Raw genomic sequence first — 11449 nt, forward strand, 5'->3', positions numbered from 1 at the left:
AAAGGAAATCAATGTGCTCTTTACCTCCAAGTCCTCCTAAGTCCCTTCATTTCCAGCCAGAATACTCGCTTTCCAATCACTCTCCACCTCACGCTTATAAAGAGAAGTGTGGAACTGATCAGATTGCCCAGAAAGGCACAAAATAAAATGAATGAAGGAGAGAAGGAAAAATAAAACCAAAAGAAACCATAAAGGAGCAGAGCACAGTGTCCCTGCCGCTCTGGGGCCACTGGGGGCCTAATAGATGAGGTACACCCAGTAAGCAAAGTTGAACAACCCAAAGGCCAGAGGGAAGAGGAACTCGGACCACCTGTCAACCTTAGGGACGTAGTCGGGGTTGAAGAGATCGAAGGAGAACTCTTCGGGGAAGGCGCACCCAGGGCTTGGGGGGGCACTGTCCTCAGACTCTGAGCTACTGTCCTTGTCTTGGCCACTGGCCATGAGGTCATCATCATCCAGGCTCCAGATACTATCAGCATCACACTCGGGCTGCTCCTCAAGGCCAAGGCAGCTGCTCTCAACATTGACGTCATCGTGTAAGCTATGGATCTCCTCCAGCTCACGGTTTGCTTCATGCACACAGCCCTGGGCATGGTGAAGCACAGGCCGCCCACTGGGGCCACGGCCATGGCTCTCATCTGAGCTCAAGCTCCCATCAGAGTCTTCGGAGTCACAGGTCTCAGCACGGCCATCGGCCTCGGCATGGTTGCGGATTTGAGTAGCAATGACACTGTCACCATTCTGGAAAGCATTAAAGCGAGCACCGTAGCCAAGGCAGGTCTGCTCTGAGATGGAGGTGAGATCGCTCAGGCTTTCTGCGGTGGCCAGTGGGGCCTGGCCTGAGAGAGAAGTGAGTGGGCTGAGGTTTTCCTAGGTGGCCAGATGGGCCTGCTGAGAGATGGACATCAGAGAACCGAGGCTTTCTGGGCTTGCCAGGGGGCCTGAGCCTAGGTGGCGGGAAGAGAGCTGACACCGTCTTCCACGATAATCAGGTCATCCTTTTAGGAGATAATGGATAGGCTCATCAGTTTCCTGTGGCCTAGGTGGCTATGCAAGGGGGCAGGAAGAGGGGAGGATCTTTCTTCATCAGCACTTGCATTGTTACTGTTGATCTCTTTACAGACAGAGTCGTCTCCTCTCATGGTCTCTGGTGTGCAGGGGGCTGAGGAACAGGACCAAGAGGCTGTCAGCATGCAAGGGAAGGCCATGGTGGCTGCCAAGCCGACGTCTGCCTGGGGGCAGCTGCTCCCTCGGAAGTGCTGTGTGGTGGATGGAGGCCTGCTCAGGCAGGCAGGGCTGGGCTCTTTGCCAAGGAGGAGGGACGTTGTTGGACATTAACGTACCGCCCACAGCAAGAGCCTCAGCACTGCCTCGGGAGTCAGAAGTGCCAAAGAAGGCAGGGTAGGCAGGCCAGCCTCTCCGGCGTCTGTCTTCCTTTCAGCCTCCCTCTGCCCATCTTCCCTTCCAGCTTCATTGCGTGCCCTGAACCCGTGCAAAGTTGACCGAATTTGGTCCAAAGGTCTGCAGAAATTTAGCCTTGCCGTGTACTTGCTTTGTGAACTTGGACAATGATCATGTGTCAAGGAGTGATGATAAAGAGTCCTACTTCCTCATTACCTGTTCACATGTGTGTGCCTGCGTGCACGCACACATGTGCTGTGTGTCTGTGCATGTGAGGATTAAAGGACCTAAGAAATGCGAAGGGTCAAAAGCGCTAAGCTGGGCCTCTAGAGGTGCTCAGGGAAAGCTGATTGTCAGTCAAAAATCAAACATGCACATTCCCCACCACCACTTTCTGGTACCGGTAGTGGACAATGACTCTTTGTGGCCTCCTGTGTTGCCTATGGTGGTGCTGAGGTCCCCGGATGTAGAAAAGATAGTTGATGTAGACATAATCCAGCAGGGACAGGAACACGAAGAACAAGCACATGAGAATATAGATGTCGATGGCCTTGACGTAGGAAATGTGGGGGAGCTTAGCCCGCAGATGAGAGTGGATGGTGGTCAGGATGAGCATCGAAGTGAGACCTACAAACAGAACGGCACTAGCTCAGTCTCCTCTGGTGGCTGAGCTTCCTGGCAAGCCACTGGGCCCCTGGCCATCTCTGGAGTGAGGAGGGCCCTCAGAAAAAGCCTTCATCTCTCTGGGTTGGGGATTGCCTTTGGTGAAGTGCTTGCTTTTTTCATCCTCCCCCATCTTGAAGCCCAGTCTCTGACTCAGTTGTCCACGACATCCCATCGCTCTTATGGTCAAGTGCCAAAACCCCAGCCCCGGCTGCTTCTCAGCGATGAACACCTGTGGTTCCCCCTTTCCCTGTGCTGGCCCCTTCCCCTTTTTTTCTTCCTTTAGTCCCCGGGAAAATTTTGTGAGCGCTAAACTATTACACAAGTGCAAAGGTTTAGTCCCGAATGATCTCCTGAAAAAGTAGGCCGAGGAGTCTGCCCCAAAGATGGTGACAGAGAAAGCAGACCTGGATCTGGGGCCCATTAGAGGCTCCTTCTGGGCAGCTCCTCTTGAAGCCCTGCTGCCTGGTAAGGCGTTCTGATGCCTTGTTTAAATCAATGTTTATTGTGTTGTATTTCTGATCTAAATGTTGACGAACTATGAATTCTGGTACTTTGGGCACAACATACCAGGATTGCAAGTCTAGTGTGTTTTTCACACGGGTCTCCAATGTCAGTCTCTCCACCGGGGCTTGGCCGAGCACCTACACACGCCTGCCAGAAAAACCCTTGCTTCCTTGCCTATGCAGTCACATGCTGCGCCAGGAACCACTCCCGTACACTCACCTTTTTTGTTCCGAGGAAGACAACCCACGCTCCTCCCTGGAATGGAGACAGGACCTACCAATTGTCACCCTGGCTGCAGAGGAATCATAGGTCATCCAAAACGATATCCAGGAGAGAATAGTGGTGAGGACCGTAAGCCAGTACGACCTGCCCAAGGTAGCTGTTGACTTCCCTCTGGACCTGGAACTTGAGTATCAGGCGCACATAGGACCCTGGCAAGGAGACACACTGATGTCAGGGTGGCAGGGCCCGGGGGCTTTGCAGGGTGCAGAGACACACAACATAGGGGGCGGTGACCAATGGGCTGTTCAGCCTCTAATTCTCCATCCACTGGCATCCCGCCTGAGAAGGCCAGTGAGAATGGCACATCTCAGCAGGCCCACGTGGCAGAGCAAGTTTGCTCTCTCCTGTTCCTTTCTCACTTGCTCCATGGTAGCTGACGTCTGGGAATGGAAGAGGCAAGAGATGGCTCCAAGCTGTAAACAGATGGAGGCTGAGAGGCCAGCCCTGAGAGGAGCATGAATCCTTTATACCTGCAGAACCTGGTCAAGTGGGCCCAGTGCTTCCACAGCCCTTCTTCACTTGCACAGGGCGAGCTCTTGGGCCTTTATCAAGGGGGCCTGGCAGGTGTGCAGAACCAGTGGGAAATCGGGAGGGAGGCAGCAGAGAGTGTAGGGCTACCAGGCAGAGGCCACTGGGAGTTTATGCGAGGGCAAAGGGGATAAGGGACAGGAGAGAAGGAAGGGGTGGGACCCACCTGTGTAGAAATACACCTTCTTGCTAGAAATCGTCCTCCCCAGGAAAGAGAACTGAGGGATTTGCAGCTTCTCAGCCATGTGGATGGCACTCCCATTGTCTTCCCAGAATAGCATGATGTCTTCAACCGTGTATCCATCTGTGAAGGGGAGAGAAACAGAGAGTATCAGAAAATGGGCACAGCAGATTTCACACCAGAGCAGTCTGAAAACCTAAGGAAGGCTGGAACTTGCCATTTTGGGGGCTCCTTTATGCTTTGCTGAGCCTGAACACTGGGGAAAGAGAACCCTCACTTTGGAGTTGCTTAGCCAGAAACGAAAGCAGAGCAAAGACAGGCTACAAACTCCCACCCACCAGCTTGTGCACAATTTCCCAACAGTGGGTGTCACTTCCCAAGGGAAGGACTCACACCCTAAAGGCCATCTGCTCCCAGATGCCATATATACACCCCCATCAGGCAGTCAATCAATCACCTATCATGGGTATCTACCACCTGTCTTTCTTTATCTCCATCACCTATGTGTGTAGGAGAGAGAGTGGGGAGGAGGAGGGGGTGTAGAGGTGTGCTGTCCCTCTCACTGTCAGCTCTGCCTTTGGTTTCCCGATCGCCACAGCCCCAGGTGGGAAGAGGGGCCATAGGAGGTGAACGTACAGCTTTCCACCTCCAGCTTGCAGGCCTGCTTGTCCAGAGGGAATTTGTGCAGATCCAGGGAACAAGCTGCTATGGTGGTGAGTCTGTAAAGGAAAACAGAAAGGAAGGGCAACGTGAGCCCAGCCCAGGCAAGCAACCACTCCTGAGAGAACTGCAGGGCTGCAGAGGGGAATGTGACCCAAGGACCAACCCACGTGTGGGCAGGAGGCAGGGCACTTGTGCGTGACAGAGACACGAGAGACCTGGCAGGACTTAAACAAGGAGCAGATGTGTGGCACGTCAGAGAACCGCAGGGTGTCAGCATGGGGAAGGCCCTTGAGAGAACCGAATGGGGAGACGGGAGGAGACTCGCGCTTGCTAAGGAAGCACATGAGGGTCCGTGAATTAGGAGTAGAAGGGAGGGTGGGCAAGATTTCAACTCACGGAAAGGAGGAAGGGGCCACTCCAGACAGAAGGAACAGCAGAAGTCAAGGAGCCTATGGGAATCTCTGAAAGTTCCACTTTGGCTACTGGGTAGGGTGAGTGAGGGGGGCCAATGCAAGACGGGTTCGTGTGGCCCTTAGAATGTGTTTGTGGCATATTCAGCAGGAAGTAGGAAGCCTGGTGGGACATCCCCAGCACCCTAGGGGGACTCACCGGATGCCATACTGCAAAGTTCCATATGGGTGAAGCTGAAACATGCGGTTTTCCACAGTCACATCATGCACATAAGCATCCCTGCTGTTCACAAAGTAGCAGTCGGGGACCCACAACTTCTCATGCATCCGATAGTCCAGGGTCAGCTTCAGGTTGGTCTCATAGTACTCTAAGCGTGAATCTTTCCAGGGCTGATGAAATAACATGGTGATTGTATAGTCCTGCGGAGAGAAATGTAAATCCCAGTTGCAAGTTAGGTTGTTCCAGCTCTGTCCTCTTTGTGTATATGTGTGTGTGTGTGTGCGTGTGTGTGTGTGTGAGCACATACCTGTGCGTGCAATTGTATTGAAATGTATCGCAACTATAGACGAGTTCATGAAACATATGAATGTTTAAAAAAAGATTTTTAAAATTACCCTTGTGTAATTAAAATCCAGGTTAAGAAACAGAGCATGACCAACAACTTTCAAACCCCAATGTGGCCCTTCCAGAACATATTTCCCACACCCCCCAGCAGTAACCATTATCCTAGATTTTATGATTATAATTGCCTTGCTTTTTGTTAGAGTTTCATTGTCCATGTATTCCCAGAAAATATATTGCTTAGACTTTTTAAAAAGACTTTATCCCAATGGAATCATACTGCGTGTATTCATGATCTGCTTCTTTCACACCACATTTTATTCATGAGAACCACACAGGCTGGCACGTGTAATTATAATGTGTTCACTTGCCTTGCTGGGTAACAGATGAATATACTACGCATGTTATTGGGTAAACACACCATACAGCCCCAAACCACGACAAAATGAAAATGATGAGATAAAAGTTACGGTTTATACCACTGCCAAGAGCCAAGAGTCCAGAGCGGCTGAGGGTTCCCAATGCTTCCAAATCACCAGCATGGATTGGTACTGTCTGACTTTTGACTGTTGCCAGTCTGGTGAGTATGTGATGGGTTCTCACTGTGGTTTTACTTTGCCTTACTACTAACAAGGTCAAGCATCTTTTCATATGGTTCTTATGTTTATCTGCTCTTTAGTTTTCTTCGCAAAACTGAAATTCCTGTTTACATTTCTCAATCACTTTTCTATCTGTTCTTAAAATATTCTTCTTTTTAATTCACAGAAATTATGTACAGTTTGAATATTAGTTCTCCGCACTGCAAATAGCTTAGTCTATTCTGACTTATCCTTTCACACTCGTCATAGGAGTTTTGTTTGTTTTGAAAAATAGAAGTTCCAAGAGATTTCACTAAACAGAGTTTTCATATAGTCGGAGTTACCAGTATTTATTTTTACGGTTTGTGTTTTCTGTGTCTATGGAAAGAAATCCTTATCCACTCTAAGACACAAAGACAGTGTCCTATGTGATCTTTTAAAGCTTCACAAGCATTTCAGTTTTCAGTGTATAATCAATCTGGAACTGAATTTTTGGATACAGTGTGATAGAGGGGTTCCATTAACTGATTTTTTTTATTCCAGGTGGCTGTATTTTGCAAAATCTACCTTGTTCCTCCACGTGAGTTCTGTCACTGGTCAGAACAGCTGGAATTGGCTTATAACCCTGCTCCTTGTCTTATGACCCCAGTCTCCAGCCCTGTGGCTCTAACTTCCATACTTACCATATTCATTTCTGATATCTGTTCAATGCTGGAGACATAGACAGATATTCTCACAGGCACGGGGGCACCTACGACACAGGAGATGGTTTGACATGAAGGGTAGAATATGGAGAAGAGCACAGACTCAGGAGCCAGACTGCCTGGCTCTGAACCTGCTTTGACACTTGTTAGCTGTGTGTCCTTGAGTAAGTCACCTGACCTCTCTGAGCCTTCGCTTCCTCATGGACAAAATGGGGATAACGATAGCACTGATCTCATAGTCAATGCAGGTCAAACACTTAGAGCAGGGTGGACCCATGATATGCTGAAAGGAAGGGGTAAGGGCAAAACAGAGGAAATGAAGGGGTGAAACACTCTTTTTCTAAATATTTCCTGATAAAAACTGAAGGGAATCAGGCCCCAGACAAGATTCACAGTTGTGTGTGCGTGCATGTTTGTGTTAGGGCACGTGTGTCTGTGTGTGATTGTGTGAGCTGTGTGTATGAATGTATGTGAGCATGTCCATGTGTGAGTGAATTTGTGAGTGTTTTCGTGTGCAGGTGAATGTTTCGGTGTGTGTGAGAAACATCTGTGAGTATGTGAACACGTGAGCATGTCTGTGTGCGAGTGTTTGTGCTGTGTGGGACTGAATGTGTGAGCATGTCCATAAGGATGAGGGTGCTCCTGTGGATGTGGGAGTGAGTGTGGGAATGTATGGGTGTGTCTGTGGGTCAGCCTTTGCTCCACGTATTGGGCAACGGCCTTTGACCGCAAGCAATAAAACCGGACACGGACATGAGACAGGCACTGACTGTGCTGGTCTCAGAAATAGCTGCTAAGTCAGACGACAAGGTCGATTTCATTTCTCTATGATCGTATCTTGTCCCTGACCCCAGATGGCACTCTACAAGCCATCTTTTGCCGTATTTACTCTGAACTCTTTCTCCTGAGCCTCTGGGTACCCCTAAGCCTCTGCATATCCTTATGTGAGCACTATCCCTTTATTTCCTGTCTCCTCGTAGCAGACTCCGTATTCTACAAGATCCAGCTTACCTGTCACATGCTCTAGGGAATCAATCTTTCTCTCTCTCTCTCTCTCTTTTGTAGACATGAGGTCTCACTCTGTTGCCCCAGGCTGGTGTGCAGTGGCATGATCATATCTCACTGGACCTCAAAGTCCAAAGCTCAAGTGATTCTTTTGCCTCAGCCTCCTGAGTAGCAGAGACTACAGGTGTGCTCGGCTACACCCAGCTAATTTTTCTTATTTTTTGTAGAGACCGGTTCTTGTTATGTTGCCCAGGCTGGTCTTGAACTCCTGGCCTCAAGCGATCCTGTGGCCTCGGCCTCCCAAAGTTCTGGGATCACAGGTGTGGGCCATTGTGCCCAGCTCAGGGTGATCTTTAGGGACTCCTCTAGGCTGGACCTGCACTCCTCTCTGTGCTTCCCTAGCCTTTGTCCCTGTCTTTTTTGTCATAGGTGTTCTCCGGCCAGATTAGAAAGGTCATATACGCCATTGACCTTGTGCTTCAACTCTGTATCCTCAGTGCCCAGCACATGGTGTGGACAGAGTTGGCACACTATGCACAGAAGCCTCAGATCAGAGAGGTAGGATTTCTATTTAGAAACACACCTACCATTTTGACTAGCATCATGGTTGTGTGGGAGTGCATATTTGTTAAATTTTTCATCAGTCTTGACACCTAAGATCTGTGCAGTTTATTGCACGTACATTACACCTGAAAAAAAAGAAAACACACCATTAACCTAAAAATCTTCTTTAAAAGAAAAAGTCTCCCTAACTATCTGCTTTTCCTTTGGCTTTCTAGGAGAGGAGCATGTTTACTCTGGGATTGAAAGGAGAGTCAAAGAGAGCTGAAATGCTCCTCTCGGAAAAGGCAACAGAATCTGGGACCTCCTGGTGCAGCCACTTTCCTACTAAATGAAGGCTGTCCCCTTGATGGTGAAGTGTCTGGGAACCTCACGTGGCTGCCACCTTGGTGAGTGACGTTTCCAAAGGCCGTTCATAGCTTCTCTTTTGTTTGGTCTTTAAGACAGTAGGTGTTGATATGGCACCAGAGTCTTTCTGTCTAGATACCCAGCCAGGGCCGTCGTTTCAGCTTGGGACAGGGGTGCAAGTCACAGGGAAGCTTTGAGAAACTGAAACGTGAGGCAGACATGAGCTGGTGATGAGCCTGGGGTCCGAAGACCTGTCCAGGAAGTTCCTCAGCCCTCAGGGGAGCACAGGGATGGGTGTGCCCAGGAAAGGGCCCCCAGTGTTGTGAACTGGGTGAGCTGGGGTGCAGACCCCCCCAAGCAGGCCAAGTTGTAAAGATGGGCCTAGGGCTGAGACAAAGCTGAGCTCAAATCCTGGCATGGCCACCTAGTAGCTTGTGTGACCCTGAGTGAGACAGTTAACCCCTGAGAGTCCTGCATCCGTCCTCTGTGAAATAGTCCTAGTCCTTAGCTGGCGGGCATGGGAAGAGGAGGCAGCCTGTGCTGGTCTGCTCTGGCTGCTGTAACAAAGAACTGCAGACCGGATGTCCTGAATCACAGATGTTTATCGCCTCACGGGTGCGGAGCCCTTGTAAGTAGGGGACCTGTGTGACTGCCTAGGCTGCACACCCGTGCCACTGACCTTGGTTGTAATCTTGGGCCTGCTCTTTTTTTTTTTTTTTATGAGACAGAGTCTCACTCTCTTGCCTGGGCTAGAGTGCCGTGGTGTCATCTTAGCTCACAGCAACCTGAAACTCCTGGGCTCAAGTGATCCTCCTGCCATGCCACCACGCCCAGCTAATTTTTTCTATTTTTAGTTGTTTGGCTAATTTCTTTCCATTTATAGTAGAGATGGGGTCTCGCTCTTGCTCAGGCTGTTCTTGAACTCCTAAGCTCAAGCAATCCTCCTGCCTAAGTCTCCCAGAGTGCTAGGATAACAGGCATGAGCCACCTTGCCCGGCCGGGGCCTGCTCTTGAAACCAATCAGGTGTGTGCTACAGCATCATCTTGAGAAAGGGCTTTAGAAACATCCAAGTGCTAGACTTGAAGATTGAGAGCTTCCTGAAGTCGCATGCTTTCCACTTCCTAGCACTTGGGCCCTTTTGGAGTTTTCAAACGAGTTTGCTTACCCTCAGCACTCCCTACTCATTCCCCGCTCAAGATCCCCTCACCCAGCCTACGGCAGCCTTTCACGTGGGAGTCCTGGAAGGATCAGAGTCAAGGGGAACCATCCATCCCCTGGGGCTCAGACCCACAGCTCTGCTTGTGCCTCTGCCCTGGGGTTGGAACAGTCTTGCTCATCCTGCAGCCTGGGGAATCCCAGTGTTCCCTGGCAACAAGATCCATCTGGAGCTGTTGCTAGGGAAACCCAGGGATTTCCATAGCTACCGAGGGCACACTGAGCATCTCTGCTCCCACAGCTGCATATATCTGGTGTCAGCAGAAGAGGGGGAAGGGAGCTGATCAGCTACTGCCAATGGGGGGCAGAGCTGGGCTTTCTGAATCTCATTACTTGCACAGACAAACAGGGGTAAATAGGACATCATGGGCAGGGCCACTCCTCTAGGTTGATGGTCCTTCCTCACCCAGAAGTCTCCAAGAGATGGCGGGTCAATTTGGAGTTGTGCAGTCCGCTGGGCTCCCACAGCGCCTGATGCCCCTGGCACAGGAATCACCAGACCACACTGTATCTCTGTATCTGTGTGTCCTCTGACCCCCTTCGTCATGGGCTGCTATGTCCCCGGTGCCCAGCACAGGGCAGGGATTCTGAATCTTCTCCTTGGTTTTCTGGGGGAACCCTGTGGGTCCCTTCTCAGATTAATGTTTTTGAATGAAATAAAATAGGCAGGAATACAAAAGAAAGAACTTTTATTGAAATACACTCATCAGAATATTTCTAAACCTGTAATTGTGATACCATAAAATATATGTGCGTCTTCATTAATGTGTTAAATAATAAAATCAAGTGGCAGGTCTAACACCCACTGTAATTTGGAAGTAGCAACAAGTGTAAAGGATATTTTGAGAGAGCTGCTGCCACAGTTTCTGTGACATGAAAATACCAGGGATTCCTCTTGGCGACAAAATGACAAGTACTGCTAATCTTCTTGTGGTTGGTTGCCTGCATTCATTACCCATAATGCTAAATTTCAGTTAGAGGTTCGTGAACACAAAAATGTATTCTTTCACCATCGAATTCCACAGACTCCCTGAATTGCTGGAGGTTGTGAACTCCAGGTGTGGACATTGCACAGTGCATGAGTGAATGAATTCATGCCCAGAGGCCTCAGGCGAGTGAGTGTCTCAGCAAAAGGGAGGGAGGCTTTGTTACTCGCAGTCAGTCACCCTGCTCCTGGTGACCTCTTCCTTCAAGAGTGGAGGAATTTCAGGAAGTGATGTTGGAAAAACTGGATATCCTTAAGCAAAAGAGGGAAGTTGGACCTCACTTTACACGAGATACACAAAATCAACACAAAATCCACCAGAGTCCTAAAAAGAAGTGCTAAAACTATAAAATGCCTAGAGGAAAACGGGAAAAGCTTGATGGCATTGGATGTGGCAATGCTTCTCTAGATACAACAGCAAAAATACAGGCAAGAAAAGAACAAATAGACAAATGGAACTAAATTTAAAACATCTGCAGATCAAAGGAACAATAAACAGTGTGAAGGGCACCATGGAATGGGAGATAATATTTGCAATTCATGTATCTGATGAAGGGTTACTATCTAGAATATATAAAGAACATACACAACAACTGAACAACAAAAACAAAAACAAACAACAAGATTAAAAAATGGAATAGATGTTTTTCCGAAGAAGATATACAAACAACCAAAAAAAAAAAAAAAAAATACCAAACGCACATGAAAAAATGCTCAACATCACCAATTAATAGGGAAATGCAAACCAAAACTGCTATGAGATGCTACCTCACAGACATTAGGATGAGAGCTATCCAAAAAACAGAAAGTAACAAGTGTTGATGAGGATGTGGAGACACTGGAAACCTTGCGCAG

The 11449-nt window shown here is 48.9% G+C and overlaps 1 pseudogene; it reads right to left on the bottom strand.

Annotated features, from left to right (window-relative positions):
* Positions 1-237: 237 nt before the first annotated feature.
* Positions 238-10156, bottom strand: LOC138378833 (gamma-aminobutyric acid receptor subunit theta-like; annotated as a pseudogene).
* Positions 10157-11449: the final 1293 nt, after the last annotated feature.

The sequence above is a fragment of the Eulemur rufifrons genome, chromosome 30, assembly GCF_041146395.1.
Source record: "Eulemur rufifrons isolate Redbay chromosome 30, OSU_ERuf_1, whole genome shotgun sequence".
NCBI classification, from domain to species: Eukaryota; Metazoa; Chordata; class Mammalia; order Primates; family Lemuridae; genus Eulemur; species Eulemur rufifrons.